Below are 26,038 nucleotides of genomic sequence, written 5' to 3' on the forward strand. Positions count from 1 at the left end.
CGAAAGTGGGCTAATAGAATAACAACGGATGATTTAGCAACCATTTAAATAAGTGTGCGGGGACCAGAAGTAGACAGAGTAAGACATTTGTGATTCCAGGAGGAGAAAATCTGTCCAAAATTGTGGAGGATGGGAAGAGTGCTGTAATGATACTGATCGCATTGAAACTCTCCCAGTGAGTTGCTGGTATAAAGTTGAGACAATGAAACTAAAGGCAGGGGAGAGCTAATCAATCCATTCTAGACAAATTATCTACCATGTGCAAAAGCACAGGGATTAGAAACATAAATTAGGACAGATAGGAAAAAAATGATGAGAAATTTGCTTTTTTTTCTTACACTTTTGAGTCTGCTCTAAAGATTAAGTAAGACTTTGGGAAATGATACATCTTTCATATCAATCTATACAATTGACTCTGGATAGTCAGAATTACAGTGATAGTTGAATTAGAGTATGTGGCAATGCATTTTTTTATGTTTAAGTGATATCTGCTGATACTCCAAAAGTGTATGATTATTTAGAACCATGGTCATGCTCCAAAAGTAAGAAGTTAAATGTTGTTAACTGACAATTGTGATGTATTTAATTGCTGCCTTCTAAAAAGAGCAGACTAAATAGAGGGAAGCCCTTTTCAAAACTCATTAAAAGAAAAGCATAATTATAGTAACTTCTATTTAGAATATAAAGGCTAATTCCAAAGATCCAAAAGTGTCTGTTGGAATTTATCGTGAAATGTCAGACAATCTGTTATGAAACAATATGGTTGCCTGTGTGAAGAAATATGTTCATGCCAAACCAGTTAGTAGGAAGATCATTAACAAATAGTATAAACAGAGAAGTAAAAAGATGGATCCCCTAAGGAGATGAAGTATTTATGTATCTTGGCTCAGAAATTCACTTGTGTTCAGCCCAACAGGTAGTCCCATACAAAGATACCATCTGTCCAATGAAATAAAACAAATTTTAGGTTTCAAATAATATAGACTACAACAATCCAAATTCATGTGAATGTATAAGAGCATCTTCTCATACCAACTGTAAAGAGAAAAAAAAATATTTTCCCTTGGGACAATTAGTTAGGATAATGTAGACTCACCCAGAAGAGTAGGCTACATAGCATGTTAGAACATGTGAATGTAAGGGAAATTGCTAAATAGGAGATTGACTAAATATTCCCACCTTTCTACCCTAACTTCCCAGTCCAATTAGACTGTAGTACTGAGGATTAAGTTAATCATAGTTCTTGGCAGGGTATCATCATGAGCACCCACATGGACCCTCTCTTGATGATTAATTTGATTTTATTCCCATGTAATTCTCTCCTTCATCCCTCATCCTACTGACAACCATTCACGTAGACTTCATTTGTTCATATAAAATGTGTTTGGTGATGCATGTTTTATTAACACATGGTAAGGTCATTTATAACATATCTCGTATTTCTTTTTTGTTTTTCATTGAGAGTTATATATATATATATATTTTTTGTTTAATCCATGTGACTAAACTTTTGTCTAACCAGTTACTTTTAACTTTGCCAGTACTGCGATATCCATCCTCTACATTTTGCCCAGTGTCCTTCCTAAAGATGGATACCTAGATTCCTATCATATTCTAAATCTTTACCATAAACATTCCCGCAAGGAACATTCTTGTGCTTAGCCCTTAATAGATCTATGTGAGAGAGAGAAAAAAATTGTATTTATATGGTGGAATTGCATGTTCATGAGATAATAGATTATTTTATTTTTAGTTGACTCTTGCCATATTGCTTGCTAAAATGACTACAACTATTGACATTGCTGGAAGGTAAAATGAATGTTTATATATAAATCAACGTTCCCACAAATAACATTATCCAGTTGTCTGATTTTTTTTCAAATAGGTGGAAAAAGTGTGAAGTATGTGCTTTCTCCTTTTCTACCTATTTCTTTTTTTCCCAATTAGTAATAAATATGATTGTTCCTTCATATACCAGTTAACCTTGTGGTTTTACTCTTTAGTAAATTACCGAATTGACAGATTTTACATTGAATTAAGAATGTCTCAGGGGGCCCCTGGGTGGCTCAGTCAGTTAAGTGTCACCCTTCGGCTCAGGTCATGATGTCATGGTTTGTGCGTTTGAGCCCCACATTGGACTCTGTACTGACAGCTCAGAGCCTGGAGCCTGCTTCAGATTCTGTGTGTCTCTCCCTCTCTGCCCCTTCTCCACTCACACTTTGTTTCTCTTTCAAACTAAATACACATTAAAAAAAGAAAAGAAAAGAATAATGTCTTGGTAATATGAAGCATTGAAGATAATTCTAAAGGAAGGTAGAAAGAATGTGAATATCGGTGAGAGCATCATTATTTAAAACAATGCAGAGCCAAAGAGGATTCATTGCTCAGTAGTTGAATTACACTTCCCCGAGTTTGGAACCCTATTCTGTGCCCTACCAGTTATATCATCTTTACACATGTGGTGGCGTTTTCTCATTTGGAAAGTAGGCATCATATTAGTATCCACTTCACAGAGTCCCTGGGAAATTATATTAAATAATATAGAGAAGAGACTGAAAAAACAAAGCTCAGTCCTCACGAGCATTCAATAAATCAATGTTTTAAGAACCATTTCCTCTCAATTTTCCATTAATAATTTTAGATTTCTTTAATTTTGTACAGTTTTACCACATAATGTTATTAAGCAAATTAAATATTAATGAAGGGAAATAAATTCCATTCAAATGAACTCCAGATATTCATATCAGACCCCTTTGGCCATTTTGCTATGTACGTATTCTGTCTTTCATAGCTCAGATGAACAAAGTTCACATGGAGACATGAACTGAGAAACCAAAAACCTGTTCTGTCAGCATCCTCCCTACATTTGTGAGATGTTCTGATTAGATGCTTTAAAAGGTTACCAGGACAACGGATGCTATCTTAAAAGTTAACTAAATAATGTACTCCAGAAAGGGAAACCATTACCAGCCATTTGTGAATTCATGTATCTCACTCTCCCCTCACAACCATGCTGCATTTATCTTCAGCCATTTTTCAATATATAAGCAAAACCTTAGTTGCAAGTGTTAATACTGCTTGTGTTCCTAATTAGATGAAATTTGCTATTTCTAGCTACAAATTTAGTTAAAAATTCTCATGTATTATCATGCTCATAAGTGAAATGTGTTCAGGGAAAACCATATAGAATTATGAACAATCCTACAAAAATCTCTTTACATGATCATATGAGAAGCTGTGGGAATTTAAAAAACTATTGTACTTTTAATCAGGGTGAAAGCTTTTTTCCTCTGCATTAGTAGAAAAAAAAAACAGTTGAGAAAGCTTTGTCAAAGAAACATATTTTGGGGTGCCTGGGTGGCTGAGTCAGTTAAGCATCTGACTCTTGATCTCAGCTCAGGTCTCCATCTTAGGGGCATGAGTTCAAGCCCTGCACTGGGCTTTGTGCTAGGCGTGGAACCTACTAAAAAAAAGAAAAAGAAAAAAAAAAGTGGGGCAACTGACTCGATTTCAGCTCAGGTTATGATTTCATGGCTGTAGGATCACTCCTCACATCTAGGCTCCAATCTGAGCATGGAGACTGCTTGGGATTCTCTCTCCCTCCTCTCTCTCTGCCCCTCCCCTCCCTGCTCACACTCTTGCACTCTCTCTAAACAAACAAACAAACATTAAAACAACCATTTTAAGGCCAAGAGCTTAAACAAAAGTGAAATTTAATCTATTGTCTCAAGGTTTTAGAGCTTTTTTTTTTCAGTAGAAGTACAATTTGTTAAACATTTAATATAGCCACTTCTAATTAATTACATGTCGATTCCTATCATGCAAATTGAAATATTTAATTCTTATAAAAATGATAAGGAAACTAGAAATAGACTTTGTGAAATTATGTAACTTAAAGTCCTGTGACTGGCCAAAACCCATGATTTAATTGACTAGGAACTATCCTACTGACCATACAAATACCTGGCTGGTTTCAGTATTTTACCATTTTGGCACTAGTTTAAAAAGTTGAGGGGCATTATTTGGAAATATCATCTTGCAATTTAAGTTGCATTTTGTTGCTCTGGATTGCAAAGGATATTTAAAGGTTGTATGTTCCTTTGTCATTAGTTTTTTTGTTTTGTTTTGTCTTGTTTATTGGTTTGTTACTTCTATACCCACCACCTCCCATTAATCACATTTTCCCATGTCCTGTAAGTGTTTTATTTATATTCTTCCTTGTGTCCACTTAGATTTAGTGTTATGCAGGTATATAAACATACTGATTTATGAATACTTGGAGAAAAAATATAATTCAGCAAGATAAATATTTGAATTAGATGATAAATGGAATAAATTAAAAAATGAAGGTATTATAAATAAATAAAAAAATGAAGTGAATATACTAGAAAAAAAAGGGTGCAAGACAGGATAATATAACAGTGTGGGTAAGACCACAAATTTAGAGTTAGACTAAATTATGTTTGAATTCCTGCTTGCAAATTTACATGACTTTGGGCAGATTATTACAATTCTCAAGCTTCAGTATCTCAAATATACATTAATATATTAGTACTTGCCTCACAAAGATAGTGTAAAAAACAAATTATATAATGCCAAAAAGCATTTACACAGGTATCTATAAGTATAGAAAATGTTTAATAGATACCGAATGTATTCATGATGATAGTACCTTATACATTTCATAGCAGTTTTGGGTTTAAGTTTTATTGTGACAAACACTGTAAAATAATTATTTTTTCTTATCATCAAGTTAAATGCAACCGAAGCTTTGATGTAACACAACTCCACTCAAGAAAACAACATCTCTTAATTCATTCTCACAAATAAAGCCAGTGACAAGTGTTAGAGGACTTATTATAATAACTCCACTTGCTGACGGCTTATGGCTACAACGCAAACTGCAATTTTGTAAAAGAAAATGAGTGGGTTTGGAGGGAAAATTTTCAAGCCTAAATATTTTTCAAATATTCCAATTAATAGTTTGGATAAATCTGGAGAGTCACCTTAGCTTATGTGAAAGAATACATAAACTAACTTTGTCTCTTTTGAGAGTTTTGATGGAGATCAACTGTCCAAATACTTTTGAGATATAATTTTCTGGTAATCACCAAAGCTACGCTATGATGTCTTACAATGTCAAAGCATAGGCTTTAGTGTTAATCAGAAAGAATAAGGTAGGCTTGATGTTCTCCTAATATTTAAAAAAATACCAGTTTGCATAAATATGTTTTTTTAATGTTTGTTTATTTTTGAGAGAGAGAGCAGGGGAGGGGCAGAGAGAGAGGGAGACAGGAGACAGAGAATCCCAAGCAGGTTCCATGCTTCAGCACAGAGCCCACCTCGGGGCTCCATCTCACGAAGCATGAGATCATGCCCCCCACCTGAAATCAATAGTCGGTCGCTCATCCAATGGAGCCACCCAGGCAGCCCCGCCCCCCCCGTTTGTGTTCATTTAAAAATAAAATGTAAGACCTATTTGTCCTTAACCTTTCTCTCTTCCATGACTAAATGCTCAGTAATCAACCATCCTCTTCCCATTCTTCTCCTTGTTTTTTATTTTCCTTCCCTTGGAGAGAAAAAAACAAACAAACGAAACCAAAACTGTGTAAACAGATGCTTACAGAGTTATTGAATGTTTTCAGAGGAACAAGTAAAACCTGTTAGAGACATCCTGGCCTCATAAATTCTGTGAACCGCCAAGACTCATTCAAAGAGAGATTAATGGGTTTTGACCTAATCAGTTCTTCCAGGGTCCTTTGTGGTTGTTCTGAAATGGTGTAAGTGGTTCACAAGTACTTGATATCAAATTGAAACCATTCTCTGTGCCAAAGGAAAAAATCTTATGGGCACTTGGAGAACTATTAAACTGCTTAGGCTGTTCTAAAGACGAATGAAAGAAAATTAGCATTCCAGAAATCTGTTGGGAGTTACGCATTACCATACACAAATTTGGGTAGTAGTAGTCAACTGTCAAAATATACTAAATTTTTCATGAGAACTGTGATGTGTTGGGAAGCTTTTGGTTTCTGTTAAGAGGAGGAATAGATCCAAAAGGATAGGCAGGAATCACACACTATTGAAAGTTTAGGTCAAGAGTATGAATTCTTGACTCTATTGCCTGGATTTGAATTACAATATTCCATGCATTAGCTTTGAGATCTCAGTTACCTAAAATCTCTCTCATCTGATCTTTCTTATCTGTAAAATGAAGTAATATAATGTAGATAAGACACATTTAACTGTGTCTGGAACAAATAAATTCTATGTACATGTTTATTAAAAGAATATGCACTAGGCATCACAGTATGCATTTTCTTGTATTATCTTGTTTAAATTATGCTAAAATCCTTGCTTAAAAAGGTATCATTTTCTCTCATTCAAGGTAGAAGAATTTGAACTTCAAAGTTTAGAAAATTACCTAAAATCAGAGTAGACTAAAATTTAAATGAGGTTATTTTTCACACCTATCAGAATGGCTAAAATCAACAAAACAAGAAACAACAGGCATTGGTGAGGATGCAGAGGAAGGGGAACTCTCTTACACTATTGCTGGGAGCGCAAACTGGTGTAGCCACTCTGGAAAGCAGTATGGAATTTTCTCAAGAAGTTAAAAATAGAATCACCCTATGATCCAGCACTACTAGGTATTTACTCAAAGGATACAGAAGTACTGATTTGAAGGGATACATGTATGTCAATGTTTATAGCAGCATTATTTACAATAGCCAAGATGTGGAAGCAGCCCAAATGTCCATCAATTGAAGAATAGAATCTTGCCATTTGCAATGACATTGGTGGAACTAGAGATTATAATGCTAAGCAAAATAAGTCAGTCAGAGAAAGACAAATACCGTATGATTTCACTCATATGTAGAATTTAAGAAACAAAACAAGCAAAGGGAAAAAGGGAGAAGAAGAGAAAGACAAACCAAGAAACAGACTCTTAATTAGAGAAAACAAACATGGTTATAGCAGGAGAGAGAGGTGGGGGGATGGGTTAAATAGGTGATGGGGCTTAAGTGTACTTGTCATGATAAACACTGGGTGATGTATGGAATTATTGAATCACTACATTGTAGACCTGAAGCTAGTATAACACTGTATGTTAACTAACTGTAATTGAAATAAAAACAAAAAAATAAACTCAGGTTATTAATAAATGATACTTATTAAATAATTAATAAATTAGTCCCAATATTTTTTTAATTTTTTTAACATTTATTTACTGTGGAGAGACAGTGCGAGTAGGAGAGGGGCAGAGAGAGAGGGAGACACAGAATGCGAAGCAGGCTCCAGGCTCTGAGCTGTCAGCACAGAGCCTGACACGGGGCTGGAACCCACAAACTGAGATCATGACCTGAACTGAAGTCAGACGCTCAACCGACTGAGCCACCCAGGCGCCCCAAGCTAGACCCAATATATTTGGTGGTGGTTGTTGTTCAATCTGAGAAGATATGACCTGGAGTCTGATTTGTTTGTTTGTTTTTTGTTTTTTGGTTTTTTTTTACTTAAGGATGAGCATCCATATTTCTCCAGCAGTACACACACATAAACTGCTAAACTGAATGGCCAAGGTACCCCCAAATAAATGAGGCCTGAGGGAGTCACAAGGGGACAGAGAGTAAGTGTGCTTGTGCAAGTAAAAGTGAACAGCATGGCCTTCTTATTCTTGCAGACGCTTTGGATCTCTTGGCTAATACTTTGCCTCATGTGGTTGTAACATTAGAAACATATATTCTCGTTACAGATTCTGCCCCATGATGTTGACTTTGTCAACATTTCTCACAAAGATGTTTAGTAGTCCCTATGTTGAAATCACGTCAGTGACAATTTCACAGTGGCTTTTGTAGCACTTAAAATGCTAGGAGTTCACGTCTTCGTAAAAGGAGTTTCTGAAAAAAAATCACCGTGAACAGAACATAAGAGAAATAATTGTCTTTCAGTGCCTCAGGCATGCTCTCACTAATCCAATTTTAAAGTAGAAACAAAACACAGAGCAGAGGGGTAATAACAGCCATGTTTTAGAAGATGAGGCAGAAATGTTAGATAATTTGGGCAATGTCTATAGATTGAGTTTTTTTCAGCTGCCCCAAGGGAGGAAAAACATGAAGAGGAAAAAATTAGATGAATATGAGCAAATATCATTTCAATAGGCTGAAGCTTCACACCAAAATAAAATGTGCAGCAGTAAAAACATGAAAAGTAAATAAAATGAATGGCTGTCTAAATGGATACATAAAAGAAACATCACTATACACATAGCATAACTTCTGATTTCATATAGTATAAGGAATATTCTTACACCAAATGAATTTCCAGACTGCTGAAGCTAGAAGAAATATTAGCATGAACTCAGCCTAATCTATTTTTATATAGGGTATGAATAGAGAACTTAAAAATATATTCCTGCTATAGATAGAGCTTAACGTTATTTAAGGCAGTGGAGTGGAGCACAGGACTTGGTTCCTGGTGGTAGAACGGTAGTCTTATATTTACTTAACAAGTTCACCACCTTTATGTATATAAACCAACACTTTCCCCTATCATGTGCTCTCCTAAATGAGGCAATCTGCAAAACTTCAATCACAAAAGTGTCCTAAAGCAGGAAGCCTGTAGGGGCATGAATTACTAAGTTTACCTGCTAAAATGACTTCCTGCATCTGCATTGGTATGGGAGCCCCTTATTCTTGTTCAGTGTCATGCTGAATAAATATGGGGGAGGGGGCTGGGGAGTGAGGGAAGGACCATGGAAACCTTTCTAAGAATAAGTATCAGAATCTGGCATGCCGAGCCAAGCCAGGGTGAATTTGGCTTCCTTGTTTACTGAATACCCACAGCAATAAGTTCCAGGCTCAGTATCAGATGTGGGATGTAGAGGTGGGGTATAGTGATCAGGTCCAGAGATTGAATGATCAGATTTTTAAACTGTAAGAAACTATCTCAGTCAGACCCTTGGCATTACACATGAGGAAATGGTTCCAAAGAAGCATAGAAAACAATCTGGCCAATATTACCCGGTCCATAGTTAGACCAGACTGTAAGTTTACAAATGCATTGATATGCTCTCTTTAAAGGAAGCCCTAGATCCTCATCAGCTTATGAAAATCTTTGTGGGTGAAGAGGTACATTTTATATAGCAAGAAAATCTAAAATAAGAGAAGACTCAGGTAGAGTTCTGGCTTTGAAAACACAATGTGTGCTTCCTCTAGTGCCTTTTACACATTTCTACTTTACTGCTTAGAGTAGTGCTCCACATTGCACTGAAAATCATTCCCTTGTCAGTGATTAACAGTTTCTAATCATCCAGGTATTTCACTTGAAATTAACTGTGTGATCTTGAGTAAGAAAATTACCTTTTTGGTCTTGCCTCAACTTCTCTTCTTCAGTAAAGAGAGAGTAATAAATATTTGCCTGTAAAACTGGGTTGTTGTTATGACCCAACACTGTAATGTATGTGAGACACTTTACAAAAGGAAATTAATCGTTCAAGGAAAATTATAGTGGTGGCAGTAGTGGGATAGTAGCAGTATTAGTAATCATATTAGTAATCTCTATCCAATTAATATGATCAGAGTGGGTAAATTCAAAGAAAGGAGGTGAAGGAGTCTGTCCTTTATATAAATAACATTTGCCAAAATGGTGGTTGTTATATGGTGGATCTAACAACGCGGATGGAAGTGGAGGGTATTATGTTAAGAGAAATAAGTCACTCAGAGAAAGACAGATATGATATGATTTCACACAGATGTGTAATTTGAGAAACTAAACAAATGATCATAAGGGAAGGGGAGGAAAAATAAGATAAAAACAGAGAAGGAGACAAACTGTAAGAAACTTAAATACAGAGAAGAAACAGAGGGTTTATGAGGGTGGGGAAAATGGGTGTTGGGTATCAAGGAGGGCAGTTGTTGGGATGAGCACTGGGTATTATATGTAAGTGATGAATAAGCAAACAAACAAACAAATAAATAACATAAATTGGACCAAGCAAAAGTAGATAAATAACAGAAACAGAATGTACCAAAATGTAACATTTTTAGGTACATCTGAACTATATTTGCAAACTTGAACAACACTGCAATAATGAAGCTCAAAAGTACTCCTAAAAAAACAAATAATGGTACAGGTGGGAAAAGGTTACTAGTACATCCTACTGTCATAATGTTACTCTTTTTTCAATCCGAACCCATTTTTTCATGAGTTGAGCTTTATCAATGTGCTTATATTTTTTAATTATTATGTGTTATATATATTTATTAAATATTAAATATATATATTTAATTATAATGTGTTATAATTTTTAAATGAAGCACTATTAAAAAGATCAGGAAACAAGTGAAATATAACATCAATTGTTATACTAGAGTTTGTGAATATGTTACCCATTGTGAAAATTCAAGATTATATACTTTTTTAGTTTAGGTATAATACTGGACATTGAGGTTTCTTTTTTTTATTATTTATTATTTATTTTATTTTATTTTATATTTTATTTTATTTTATTTTATTTTATTTTAGAAAGAAAGAAAGAAGGAAAGAAAGAAAGAAAGAAAGAAAGAAAAAAAGAAAGAAAGAGAAAGAAAGAAAGAAAAAGAAAGAGTGTGTGCAAGCCTGGGAGAGGGGAAAAGGGAAAGGGAGAGAAAATCTTAATCAGGCTTCGTGTTGAGGATGGAGGCTGACACGGGGCTCAATCTCAGGACCCTGAGATCATGGCCTGAGCAGAAATCCAGAGTCGATGCTTAATTGGCTGGTCCTCCTAGGCACCCCCAAGACATTGAGGTTTCTATTCAGATGCCTTTTATTAAGAAAATTCAGTGTTCAGCCAAAGCAAAGACAGAAGAAAATTTTAAGAGTTAATGTGTTTAGATTTTTAAAGTCATTTGTCAGTAAATAACATTTTCACATTTTCCCCATTTCTGCCTGCAAATTGTTTTCTCAAAATTCACCATATGGTTGTCCTGAAATTCTTTGGCGGACTTGAAGGTAAATACTAAGAAACGATAGAGGACAGAATATTAAATAAAATCTGTATTAATAGTGAATATTTATATAGTAGATTTTATTTCTGAAATGCTTTTGAACCATTTATTTGTTTACATATCAGTTAATATTCCCCATGGTCAGCTTTATCTCTCTGCATATCACTTGATGAATTATTTTTATAGAAGTTTATATCGAAGTGTGAGTTTTATCCTATATGATGTATTTAATTCTCTTTTGTATGTTTTCTGTTTAGTAAAATGGTAACTGAAAGTATATTGGTATACTTGCTGTTAGTTAGATAATAGGTCTTTTGCTCTCTGAAACTACAAGACAATAAATAATATACTGGTAAATGATTTTTTTAAAGTCAATCAGTACAAAACTAGATATTTATAGACATACTTGATGTAATACGTGTTTTCTTCCTGTGTAAGATGCTCCTACATACTTGCCTAAAGGTGTCTGGGTATACAGTGTTGTACATTAGACAAAAATAAACTACTTTTCTGCCTAGCTACACCAGAATTCAGATGTGTTTCCAGTAACTGGTACCTCTCTGTCTTTATTATTAACATGCATGGAGGTCTGACTGTGTTTTATTTCACTTTGGAGGAGGCAAGGAAGCAGGAATACTGGTAATTTAGTGGCTGGCCAGACAGCAAGGGTGTGAATTTTTTAGAATGTGTTGTCTTTACATGCGTTTGAACTCTTCTGTTTAGAAGCACAAGGGTCAGAAGCTTAGAGGATGATCTATTTTTACAAGATGTTTTTGAATGTAGGAAGCATATTGGTCAAGAGAGACTCTGTCAGGCACTAGATCCAAGGAGAAAAGTTTTGTAGCCAGATGAAAACAGATGTTGCAGAGCTGGTGGGAGGGGCAAATCTGCCAATCTCTATGTATATTACAACAATGTTCAAGTGCAGGGGCACCTGCATGGCTCGGTCAGTTAAGCAGCTGATCCTTGATTTTGGCTCAGGTCATGATCTCACAGCTTATGAGTTCGAGCCCCACATTGGTCTCTGCACTGACATCGCAGAGTCTGCTTGGGATTCTCTCTACCTCTCTCTATGTCCTTACCCAATTCATGCTCTCTCTCAAAATGAATAAATACACTTATACAAAATAAAGTTGGTGAGCATTTTTAAAAGAAATATTCAAGTGCAGAACACTTTTGTATTGAATTCTAGAAATTTCAGTGTCCTCAACTCCATTAACTATCAAAAGGGGATAAAGATACTAGTAGAACTTCATTTATAGGTTGCTCTAAGCATTAAAATAGAGCATTCTAGTTAGAAAACAAGAGCTTCTGGCACATTGCATCCACTCAGGAAATGTCAGGTATTATTTTCTCATATAATTACTTTTTATTCATGTTAGACTCATAAAATGCTGAGACTTCACTAAAACTATTTTTAGTGTTCTCTGTTTAGACAAAGAAGTTGATGAAAAATCAGTCACAAATTTCATAGTCCAGTGTGGTGATAATGATTTATTGATGAAGATTTTAGAATAATTAGTGGAGAAGAGATAGTTATATACTTGCTTATTACATGATAATCAGTGCGTGTGAAGATTCTTTGTAATGTCCAGAAAGATTTCTCCTCATGTTCTTTATTTTCAAATGTGCTGTCCCCACTAATTTCATATGTCCCTGTCTCAACATGAAGAAAAGGTAGCAATGTTGTACTCGCAATGCCATGAGTCTGTGGAACATGTTTATATTAAAGCAGTGCAGATCTTCTTGCCTCCCTAGTTTCCTAATACTATTTATTTAATTTGTGCTACATGATTTTTCATGATTCTGTGTCATCCACCAAACCACCCATGAATCCTAGCTTCTAATGACTCTATCACAGGACATCGCTGTGCTTCATTGATAAACAAAAATGCAAGTCTCACTTTGAGTATGTAGAAAATGTGAACAATAATTTGTTTCCTGGTAATGTTGCAGAATTTTGATTAGGGCTATTGCTGTTTAGAGATAGATAGATTTTTTTTTCTCCATTTCCAGCTCTACTCACTGCCTCTGTTTAGCCTTCCTCAATAGCCTGGTGACAATTTTGTCCTACTTCTTATGAATTCCAGTAACATTCTTGCACCACATTTAAGATAGCTGATATATACTTCCTTGATATACTTTCCTTCATTAGGAATTTTGGTAGTTTTTAGTACATCTATTACCGATGTATTTTCCTCTAACATATTTCTGCATGCATTAGTCATTCAATAAGTGTTCACTGATAGACAAAACATAGTTTATTTTCTCCCACTGTTAAGCAATGTTATACAACAATCAAATTATGGCACACTCTGTTTTTCCTCTCTATTTATTAACTGCTAAGGTGGGTCACAATCACATTTTATCTGCATCATCAACAAACACCTCTTATAAGTAGTCTAGCAGATGCCTCAATACTTTTCCCTGGGATGCTCAATATGTCTGCTATTTTTCTCTGAACAATTCCATAATTAGAACTTTATCCGATAATTTTAAGGTTTTAATTCATGTTAAATTATAGTTAATTTCACCTTGAACTCTTATTAGCTCTTAAGACATTGGCAATAAGTTTGGGATCATTTCTGGGAGCAGTTTGGTAGAAACAGTGAGAAAAAATATTGGGAAATCAGGATCCAGAAAATACAGAAAAACTTTGCATATAAACTGGACACTGAAAGACGGTAGGCACCTGGGTGGCTTGTCAATTAAGCATCCGACTCTTGATTTTGGCTCAGGTCATGATCTCTCGCATGGTTCATGAGATCAAGTCCTGTGTGGGCCTCTACTACACCAACAGCGTGGAGTCTGCTTGGGATTCTCTCTCTCTTTGTCCCTCCCCCTGCCCTCTCTCTCTCAAAATAAATAAATAAACATTTATTTTTTAAAGTGCTAAGGCTAAACTTTGGCCATTCTTTCAAAGATTACTCTGTCAATATAAGTATTTAAAGAGTTAGGGATGCCTTGGTGGCTCAGTTGGTTAAGCATCAGACTTCAGCTCAGGTCATGATCTCATTGTTCGTGAGTTCAAACCCCGCATCAGGCTCTGAGCCTGAATCTGCTTCAGATTCTGTGTCTCCCTCTCTTTCTTCCCCTCCCCAGCTCATGTTCTGTCCCTCTCTCAAAAATAAATAAGCATTACAAAAGTAAGTATTTAAAGAGTTTTCTTTGTCTTCTCTATATCACACATAAATTTTAATCCTAAATATTTAATATGAACCTGAACAGGAAGAAAAAAACTTTAAAGAAACCTGGAAATTTTATTTTTAAAAGTTTATAAGAAGGTTGCCTTTTTAATGTTAAAGGGGAAATAATTTCCACACTTTAAATACAGAAGTATAAACTATAATCCATTGTTTAAATATGTTGCAAGTGACTTCTCTTTTAATATAAATTGTGTTTTTCTTACTTACAAATCAGATTGTTTGCCATATGTATTAACTTACTGATTGAGCTTTCTAGATTACTTGATACAGTTGACTATTTCCTTCTAATAACGAAATTTATATTTAGTCCTTCTAAAATATAACAAAAATCTTATTTTGATACATATAGCACAGAGACAAATATGCTTTTCTTCCTCTTTGTCATTTTAGCAGTTGCCTATGAAAACATGTTTCCCAATAAATCTGCAACATGTTATGTCTCATTATGACACAGAAAGAATGTTACCATCTGAGTCATATAACTAGCCTTGGGATAAAATGTATGAAATCTACTCTAGTCCACCATTATTCATGTACATCTGTTGTCCTAGTCCATCTAGTTTTTGAACAAAAAAGAAAAAAACCGTATACCCCCAAAGTTTAAACTGTGTTATGGTCCATAGAGATAGAAAGCTGAGTAGTGGTTGTCAGAGGCTGTTGGGTTGGAACAAATGGCAAGAAACTATTTTTAATGGATATGGAGTTTTATTTCAGGATAATAAAAATATTTCATAACTAGATAAAGGTGATGATTGCAAACCATTGTGAATGTACTAAGTTCTACTGAATCATATACTTTAAAATAGTTAATTTTATGTCATGTGAATTTTACTTCAATCAAAAGAACAAAAGAACTATATGATGAGACTCTTATTTCAACACTTTAAAAAGTTTTCTAACAAAATAATCACATACGTGTTGATTTGAGATGATCCATTATAAGGGATCAATATCTTGTTGTTCAAACCTGGTGAGAAGCATGTATTTCCTTATTTCCTTTTCCAGTTACTGTATTACCATGATCAGTCATCAGTTCGCTCCTCTCTCATAATCTGCATCTCTTTTTTTGTTTGTTTGTTTTTGTTTGTTTATCCTACTACTTTAGTTATAATGTCTTACTGCTCCTAATTCTTCTTTTATCTATCTTGGTAGGCAAAATTTTACCACATGAGAAACAAGTGGTTCACCTTTGACCTTTCCTGTTCTGTGATATGCAGAATAATGGTCCTCAAAAATATCCATGTCTAATCTCCAGAACCTGTGAATATGTTAGTGTATGTGGCAAAAGGGACCATGAAAACATGATTCAATGAAGGACCTTGACAAGAATAGATTATCCTAGACCATCTGGGTGAATCCAGTCTAACCCAGTTCTTAAAATCCAAAAACCTTTCTCTGCTGTAGTAAGAGAGGGAGACTATTAAGCAGGGTCAGAAAAATGCAGCATCACTAGTTTTGAAAGTGAAAAAAGGTGTCAAGAGCCAAGGAATAAAGACTATCTCTATAAGCTGGAAAAGGAAAAGAAACAGATTCTCCCAACCATTCAGAAAAGAACACAAACCTGCTAACTCCTTGATTTCAGTTCAGTGAGACCTGTGTCACAGACTCTAATCTACAGAACTATAGAATAATAAATTAGTGTTGTTTTAAACAAAGAAGTTTCTTATAATTTATTATAGCAGCAATGGGAAACTAATACAGTTTCCTTTCTTCTATGACTTTATAACTACCTCCTTATCTTTCAAATCTATTTACTTTTCCCTGTTTAAACCTTTACTACCTTTTTTTATGATTCATTACATCTTTGGAGCATAGCAATAAATTCATAAATACTTCCATTTTATTTCTAAAGTCACTTCGCTCTAATTCATTTTCCACACTGTAGTCAGAATTGCCATACGAAGAGACGAATCTGATCTATAAATTACTAATAAATCCTTTCAATCATTCCTATTACCCTCAGGATAAAGTCCAATCTCCTCACATGTTTCACCAGGCCCTTTGTGATCTACTTCCTGATCGTTCTCCATTTATTCAATGATTTATGGTCCAAATATACCTTAATTACCTGAAAAAACACCTTATTTCTCTTGCCTTTGGGTATTTTAAGAATTTTCACTCATTTACACTATCGTCTCTAACTAGTTAACATGTATTTATTCTTTACCTATCAAGATAAATAGCACCTTTTTAAAGAAGTCTTTTCTGAACCCATAAAATTAGGTTTTCTATCACTACTTGCTCTTAATCTCATTGTACCCATGATAATCTCAGTTGCAGCATTTGTAAGTCTGCAGAATGGTGTGATTTAGTTTTGACTTGTATCTTTCACCAAATTATAACTTTTTCTATTTTTAGATCAGTTATTAGGTATTCAAAAATGATATGTAAGTCAATGAATACATAGAAGTATTTACCTTTTGCCACTATGTATCATTGTGCACCCAGTGTTTTAATGCTTACTTAATGTAGTGTCTACCTCATAACTAACTTTAAATTGGCATAACACCATTTTAATCAAAATCTTATTCCTATTTAAAAAACAAAAGTGATACTTACTGAATGATGTGGAGAATGTCTTCAGAGTACCGCCTGGTATAAGTCTAAATTATTCACTATGTCCACCTCATTGGATCCAAAATAATGAAGCTAGTGGCTCTTATCTAAACTGTAGGCATACTGCCTGTGAGGAATTAACCAGCTTTTAGAAGTTTGCCTTGCAAATCCAAACCTATTAAATGACACAGAATGTCTCAGCGTGTCATACAGTAATGCAATTATCACTGACATTAATTATTACATTCTAAATTGCCCTTTTAATCATGTCTTAAAAGAGGAAATTATGATTACTTTCTGCTCTTTATCATTTATCTCTTCTCTCTGTATTTGAAGAAGCAGTGTTTGGATCCAAAAGAATAGTTCTAATAATGCCATCAATGACTATTTTAGTTAATAATACTTTTAAAGTTTTCCAGAAAAGCCATATAAATATTGAAAATGTCAGGTAAATTAGCCACTTCTTGATACTAGTGCCAGTTGATTATTTTATCAATTCAAAAGGGCTTTTAGAACATCATCTTAACATAGAAAACTTTAAAATATGTTTTACAGAACCAACTAGGTTACACATCATTTGTACAATTATTTACTGTGGAAAAATAAATAAAAATATAAACTCTGAGTTTTAGTATTATTTTTTTAACGCTTGTTTATTTTTGAGAGACAGAGAGACAGAGCACAAGTGGGGGAGGGCAGAGAGAGAGGGAGACACAGTATCCAAAACAGGCTCCAGGCTCAGAGATGTCAGCACAGAGCTGGACACAGGGACTCATGAACCAAACCGCAGGACCATGACCTGAGCTGAAGTCAGACACTTAACCGATTGAGTCACCCAAACGCCCCTAACCTCTGAGTTTTAGATTCTGAAGAGAACCACTTAGGTATGCAATGACTTATATATAGTATAATATTCAGTTGCAGGAGACTAAAAGTCCCCATAAACTTGTTCTAATTTTGATTATTCATGTACTAGTTATTTTCAGTACATTTTACTTTATATGGGATATTTCATTAATCTATAAAGTGAGGTTAATATTTATTCTACCCCCCTATGTCATAGGATTAAGAGAGTAAATCAAACAAGATAGAATATTGTAAAAGCCTAAAATTATAACAATTTGACATTATTACTAAAATTAAAAATGTTTAGCTATGACCAAGGTGAATGCTTATGAAAGTAAATGAGCAGTAGAACCATTTGAGAACAAGAAATATTCCAATTTAAACATTTTCTCATACAGAGAAAATTGCGTCTTATTGATGAAAGCTATCTTATATGAAAATTCATTATATTGTTATCAATTGCTGCCAAATTTTATAACATTTTAAAGTACTTAAACCAGATTGCATTGATTGTGTGTTGGGTGGTAATTGTGACAGAGATTATGTATGGCATTGTTTTCCATGTTGTTTGCATTAAATATATAGCAACAAATTGTGGTAATGACAAATAGAGACAAAGATCTTGTGCTCCAAGGGGAAAAAGAAATCAAATCTTTCTTAAGTACAAAATATCTGGTGACATAAAATTTTGATTATTGCTTTGTAAAGTTTACTAAGGAATATGTGACTAACAAATGCAATTCAGGTGGGCATCACACGCTTTCATATTATGTACAAAGTTCATTAATAATCGCTAAGGATCAGAGAATTAAGTAATCAGTTCACACACATTAAAAAGATTCAAATTTATGGGAAAGGATTTTAACTGAGAGGTGATAAAAGCTGTTGCACTGCTCAAAAGGTAGTGAACAGAGCTATGGTCTGATGAGAAAGTTCATTTGTCTAAGGAGCAAAACATGTTTGAATCCTGATTCTCAAATATTTAGTTGTATGACTGGGCTTTTGAGTCTTAGGTTTTTATGAAATGGAAAATTAACACCTACTCCACTGAGTTGCAAAACTTGACTGAAACTTGAAACTTATAATTTAATGTATCAACTGTTAAAAACTCTGGGGTGCCTGGGTGGTTCAGTCGGTTAAGCGTCTGACTTCGGCTCAGGTCATGATCTTGTGGTCCGTGAGTTCGAGCCCCGTGTCGGGCTCTGTGCTGACCGCTCAGAGCCTGGAGCCTGTTTCAGATTCTGTGTCCCTCTCTCTCTGACCCTCCCCCATTCATGCTCTGTCTCTCTCTGTCTCAAAAATAAATAAACGTTAAAAAATTTTTTTTAAAAACTTATATGTCTGATTCTTCAGGAAAGAAATAATAAAGGGAAAATATTCACTCAATATAATGAGATTTTAACAATTACATTTTATAAATATGTAATAATTCATAATGATGAAAAGTGTAAATGACTAAATGGAGGATTTTTTAAATTTTATTTATATTTATTTTGAGAGAGTGTGTGTGTGTGTGCGTGGGCAGGGAGAGGGACAGAGAGAGAGAAGAGAGATAATCCCAAGCAGGCTCTGTGCTGACAGTGCAGAGACCGATATTGGGACATGATCTCATAAACCACAAGATCGTGACCTGAGCTGAAATCAAGACTCAGATGCTTAATTAATTGAGCCACCCAGGATTTTTTAAATGAAATAAAATAAGGAATTCTTTAAAAATAATGTTATAAAATATCAAAGATAAATAAAAACTATAGGATATTGAGAAAAAATATGATAATTAAAGGAATTAATGAAGTAAGTCATACAAATATTTCTGTCCCTTCCAGACAGAGGAAAGGTTACAAAAGTGGATCATATTTGATGTGTCCAGAGAACAGCAAGAAGGCAAATGTGTCTTGGTTAGAGAGAAGGAAAGTAAATACAGTAAGAAATGAAATCAGAGTTAGCCTCTGGTCAGATTAAGTTAGATTTTCAAGGTCATGGTAGAGATTGGGGCTTATATTTAGAAAGAGATGAGATGCTGTTGGGGGGTCCTAAGGCAACAATGACAGAATCTTTCTAAAGTACCTCCTTGCCTGCTGTATAGAGTGAAAAGAGTCATTCAGAAGCTGTTACAATAATTCATTTGCGGAAGGTGGAAGCAGGGTGACATGTCAGAGATGTTGCAAAAGCTGCTAGATATAATGAAAGTTTTGACCAAAGTAGTGGAAAATTAGATTGTAATGGTCAGGTTTTCGATACATATTGTGTTTAGAAAGAATAGAAATTACCTGAGGATATAAAAATATATATTATATATAATATATTAATAAATACATAGTATATACAATATATATAATTTATTATATACAACATATTACATATATTATATATTTATAATAAATATATAATTATATTTATTATAATTTATTATATTATATATTATATGATTGCAATATAATTATATATTATATAACTTATATATAATATAAAATATATAATATATATATGTAGGTATACCTCAATTTATTGTACTTTATTGTGATTTACACATACTGTATTTGTTTGCAAATTGAAGATTTGTGGCAATCCTGAATTGAGCAAGTTTATTGGCAACATTTTTTCAGTAGCATTTGTTCACTTCATATCTCTGTGTCACATTTTGGTAATTCTCACAATATGTCAAGCTTTGACATTATTATTGTATTTGCTATGGTGATTTGTGATCAGTGATTGTATCTCACTAAAAGCTCAGATGATAGCCTTTTTGGCACTATAGTATTTCTTAATTAAGGTATGTACATTGTTTACACGTAATACTATTGCACAATTAATAGACTACAGTATAGTGTAAACATTGCTTTTATATGCACTGAAAATCAAAAAAAATTATTTGACTCACTTTGTTGTGATACTTGCTTTATTGCAGTGGTCTGAAAACAAGCATGCAATATCTCTGAGGTATGTGTATATGTATACCTCGGAAGTCACTCTCAGTCCCTTTTTTGCTTGCACAACTGAGAGGCTGTGGGGGCCTGTTTTAAGACGAGGATGGTAGGGACAGTAAGTTTAGGCTATGAGGATGCTTATCCTAAATGTGGATGTTAATCATGAGATGACTATTAGACACCTCCAGTGAAAAGATCTAGTAGGCCATATGGGATACATGTCTTGCATGCAGAAGATATGCCTGGCCTTGGCTAGAGAATTGAGTTTCGGACAGTCAGCATGTAGATATTAGTTAAAGCCCTGAGGTCACTGGGATGAGTACAGATGGTATAGAGTGGTGTTTCTGAGGCTGAACTCTGTACTGCTGAAAAATTGAGAGGTCAAAGACAAGGAGAGGAGAAGCCAGCAATGGAAGCTGAGAAGGCATTTGTGGTGAGGCAGAAAGTGAACTGAGAGTGGTGTCCTGTCAGCCAATTCTGCCACTGTACAGATAATAAATGATAACTATGCATACAGATATTAATAAAGTAGCCAAATAAAATTAATCTAAATGAACCATTGCTTTAGATACATCTTCCTAAATTATTTGTAAATATAAAACCTGGGGCGCTGGGGTAGCTCAGTCGGTTACGCGTTGGACTCTTGATTTCAGCTCAGGTCATGATCTCATGGTTCCTGGGTTGGTGCCCCACGTCAGGCTTTGTGCTGACAGCACAGAACCTGCTTGGGATTCTCTCTCTCTTTCACTGTCTGTTCCTCCCCCATTCCACTCACAAGGTCTCTCTCTCTCTCAAAATAAATAAACTTTAAAAAAACACATAAAATCCTATTTAGGCCTATTCTGTTCATTTATATTCTGATTGGAAATTAAAGAAATTGGAATTTGAACTCATTTTGAAAAGGAAATTCTGAAAGCAAATTGAATGATCAAAGTGAAAAAAAAGGGAGAGAAAGTGAGAAGAGAGAGAGATTTCTAGCCTTAAAAATAAGCAAACAAAATTCATACCAGACCAGGAACTTGAATGCCACCAGGTCTCCCTCTTAGTTTTACAATTTTGGTCTTCTCTCCAGATATATTTCATTTACTCTCACTGAATGCTCATTTCTCATAAGGGAGGACACTTAACTACTCACAAATCTCAAGTCCCTCACTTTTTGGTATCTAACACTCACAAAGCCTGAATAGTTTGAAAATTATCATGGAAAATCTCTGCCTGGCTTGAGCTTACTCTTGAACTAGTCAACTCTGGCCAGAGAGTGGACTCAGGTAAAAATGTAGGCATTCCCAATTAACACAAATGGATGAGGTGGAGAAAATACAAGTTCCCAAAAGTAAATGAAAGAGGGAATGTGATTATAGGAACAGTGCAGAAATGATAGTAAATAACAAGGCAAGGAGGTTCCACTAAATCGTGAGTCCCATTTCATATATGTATCACCCTCATGATCAAACAAAATTTCATTTTTGGATTTGGATTCATTAATTAATTCTTGCCAAGTGTCAATGAGTGTCAAAATATTAGGGATGAAGTCAGTGTAAATTACCAATGGGCTATATGAAATTATGATTAATTGGATTGAATTCAGACTTCTCAGAGTCACAGTTGGTTGGATTTCTTCAGTTTAACTTTATTTTTAATTCAGATTACTAAAGAAAATAACAGGAGAGTTATTCAATTTGCACAATTATTGAATTAATCGTTTAAGGTTCTCTATTAAGATGTACAAGGTATGTATATTTCCTCAGCAGCATGGCATTTCTAAAGGATTCCAGAGAGGACATCATGTTTAGATTACTAAATTTTTTATTGGATTTTTATGAGGTTAGTTGATAACAAAAGGGTTTAAGTTTTAGAGTAAGGTTCTATTAAAATACAATACATATTCCCACCAAATACACTCATATCATGGATATTTAATTTTAAGAACAAATCATCGTACATACTACTCATTTATGTAATGAGGTACAAATTTGATTTTGAGATAAAAAATGCATATATAACTTGCAAATTGTGATAATGCAAATAATGAAAATTCTATATTCCTAGGGTTTTATGAAATACCTATTTTAGTATTCAAAACAATAACAGCTCATTTACTTTTCAGAACAATCTCTTTGTGATGTTTCTATGTCATCTTACTGTTTTTCTTCCATTTCAAGTGTATTTTAAGTTGTAGAGATAAAATATAAATACCATTTTCCATTCATATAATGTATTTTTATTCTATTATCCCAGTTTCCTCTGGAGCTTTCTAATTTAACAACTCAGTCTCACATGGGCACAACCTTCAGTGTTTAAAATCTGATCTACAATGACCTCACATCATTTTTCAAGAGTTACTTAACTCAAATTAATGTTTTACTCATACACTTAAATATCATATACATTCTCATTAAGATACCCTTATCTACTCTACACTCTTAACAAGATAGTATTAAAAAAATAAATTCAGTGTTTTTCACAGATCTCAAATTTGAACTATTTAGAGGTCCTGCCATTGATATCTCTTTATTATCAGAAACACATACCGAATTGGCTTATTTCCAGAGACTTTTCCAGTATGTATGTTTCTGATCAAAGTGTGTAGCTTTTTTTTCAATATTTTCAACTTTATTTTTTCATTTGGATTTATCTGATTTCATGTTAAAAAATTGGAAAGTGGGGGCACCTGGGTGGCTCAGTCAGTTAAGTGTCCAACTCTTGGTTTCGGCTCAGGTCATGATCTCATGGTTGGTGGATTCGAGTCTCTCGTACTCTGTGCTGACAGCGTGAAGCCTGCTTGGGATTCTATCTCCCTCTGTCTTTTCCCCTCACCTGTTTTCTGTCTATCTCTCTCTGTCTCTCAAAACTAAATAAATAAACATTAACAAAATAGAAAAGCAAATATGTATTTAAAATGCTTCTCATTTCCTTTTAAGCTGATATACTAGAAGCATTCAATAAAAAAATTCTAAATATAAAAAACAAGACTTTTTATTTTCCAACTTTGAAAACATTCAGGAGAAAAAAAACAACAGAAAATAGATGATTTGTATTTCTCAATAATGATTTATTGCTTTTCACAAAATATAACAGGAATGAGATTTGTTATTATATTTATATAATTTAGTATTAGTATTCATCTATGGGTACACATTTTAAGATTAATTAAATACATATAAATAGTTAATAAACAAAACTGTCTTGCTTGTAAATAACTTACATAGGAGTACCACTTTAGTATTTCACTAAGTGTGTGTGTGTGTGTGTGTGTGTGTGTGTGTGTGTATATAATTATATTTTGTCATTAATGTAATAAAGAGAATTTTTAACAGATACCAGGAGAAAAAATGGTAAATACTGTATCTAGTGCTAAAATATTGTCTATATAAAGCTATATTATTTATATAAATAAATATAATATTTTATAAAAATATATAAAATATAAATATAAAATTATTGTCTATATAAAGCTATAGGCTACTCTGGTGAAAAAAATAACCTTTCTGACTCTGACAATGTTTAGGGCATAAGCTACCTAAAATCGACTATTTCCTCTTTTCTTTCATTTTATTTGATGCTGTAACTGCAAATGACCTTCCAGTGCTCTGTCCCAGGTAATCAACATGCCAAGACTTCTTTCTCTTCTCACTTAATTATAGAAATGACATTTCCTCTCTGCAAATGTTCTGACTTGGATTTCTACTTCAACAGAAAGATTCCTTTCAAGTATGGACCATTCACTCTCATTTGCACTGTTGCAAATCTGGAAAACATGAAAACAGCAGAGCATATTTAAAAGTACCCAAAAAGCAATGAACCAGAAGTTTTGTTCCACTTTTTACTAATTATCTTTGTGACATTAGATAAGCCACTTAATCTGCTTGAGTCTCATATTTCTATGTAGTAAATTAGTAGGTAATAGCAAAATAATCTGTTACCTCTCTCATACTTTAATATTTTGTGATTTCTAGCCAGAAAAATACACTGATTTACTAAGTACAGAACTTTTTCTTGCCATTCCTAATAAACTGGGAAAAATAGAGTCTAATAAAATCTTCAGAGTCCCCTGAACAAAATTGTTCTTTTGATTGATGTTCCTTTTACTAGTCATTATGTGTGGTGAAATGAAAAAAAAAAAGTATATATTGGTCTAATGTAGTCTCTCTTTGTTAACTTCTCCTTTGTTCACAATCACAAATCAGTGGTGGCATGAAAATATACACAGTGGACATGACTACATAAGAGCCCATGCTAAGTGGCTTATTTTTCTGGATTTGCTAATTTACACAGCATAATTTCTCCAGAGACTGAAGGGATCTTCGCTTCAATTTGTGCTGTAGTGATCTGGCTACAGAATCACTGATTAATTAATATTGGAGCATGCCATGTTCTTACCAAAGGAGCGTAAAGCCTGTCACACAGTTTCTGACTATGAGAAATAAAGCCAGTGTGACATAAGGAATACATATCAGTTGAATTGACTTAATGGTCCTAGACACTGGGAACTGGACATCTATGTTTAAAAAAAAATAGTACTTACTATGTGTCCCTTCATTTGTTTTCTGCCAGAAAGATATTTTTTCTCTGTACATGCATAATCCTGACTGGAAGCCTGTTCACAGGATTCAGTCTAACATACTAGATGTATCCAAGTGAAATGACAACACGACACTCAATCACCATATGCTGGAAGCACTTGATTAATCCACTTATTTTCCTACTTTAACACACACTTCTGAAAGTGACATGGACCACAGAGCATACAAGAGCATGAGATCTATTCCCAGGAAAAAAAAAAAAAAGGAGAGCTGAATTAATAACAGATTTTTCATAAGTAACACCAAAAAGAAATTTTAAAAAATTACTACATAGTTCTCAGTTTTTCAGAAAAATGATATGTCATAAGACAAATGCATTTTAGACCCATAGTTCTTCACTGGGGACATCACTTACAAATCACATCCCAGACTATTCAATTAACAATTCTAAATTCTTGCACTTGGAGATTCTTATCCAGTGCATTTTTGTGGAGCCAAGCAATCTATCCTTTAATATATATCACTAAATGATGTCTTTGCAAATGATATGTGAACAAAAGCTTAAGGAACAAGGTCTTAGATTCACCACATATGAACTGTCACACTCATGCTTTTCATAGACTATTCAAAATTACTTTTCTTGAAAATATTCTATATATAAAGTTGCCAAGTAAGGTGAGAAATTAAGTTGCTCAATTTCTTTCCGTTTAAGAAATATTTCTTAGGCTAGCAGTTTTATCTTGATGGTGTCTTCCAAACTCATAAGAATTGAAATATATTACCTAGACATTTTAATTTTAAGCAAAATAATGAACTACTTTTCCTATGGTGGAATTATACAGAGAGTTTAATTTATAAATAGGTCAATTATAAGGGCATGTTCCCCATCTTTGGTATCGAAGAAACCAGTCTCCTATTCTCTAATTATGTAAAATGCCCTCTTACTTTTATTGTTTTGAGGACTCACTTTTCCTGTGTCCCTCTTTTCCGTTAAAGCA

At 34.0% G+C, this 26,038-nt stretch overlaps 1 long non-coding RNA gene across 2 annotated transcripts in view; it reads left to right on the plus strand.

Annotated features, from left to right (window-relative positions):
• LOC113602230 (uncharacterized) overlaps nucleotides 1-25,326 on the plus strand; it is a 174,256-nt gene extending 148,930 nt beyond the window's left edge. For both annotated transcript variants that reach the window (XR_008291845.1, XR_003423611.2), the window contains one exon: nucleotides 24,104-25,326. This is a non-coding gene — a long non-coding RNA (uncharacterized LOC113602230). The remainder of the gene's footprint in view (nucleotides 1-24,103) is intronic.
• The last annotated feature ends 712 nt before the right edge of the window (nucleotides 25,327-26,038 follow it).

This window comes from Acinonyx jubatus, chromosome D3 (genome assembly GCF_027475565.1).
Source record: "Acinonyx jubatus isolate Ajub_Pintada_27869175 chromosome D3, VMU_Ajub_asm_v1.0, whole genome shotgun sequence".
NCBI lineage: Eukaryota > Metazoa > Chordata > Mammalia > Carnivora > Felidae > Acinonyx > Acinonyx jubatus.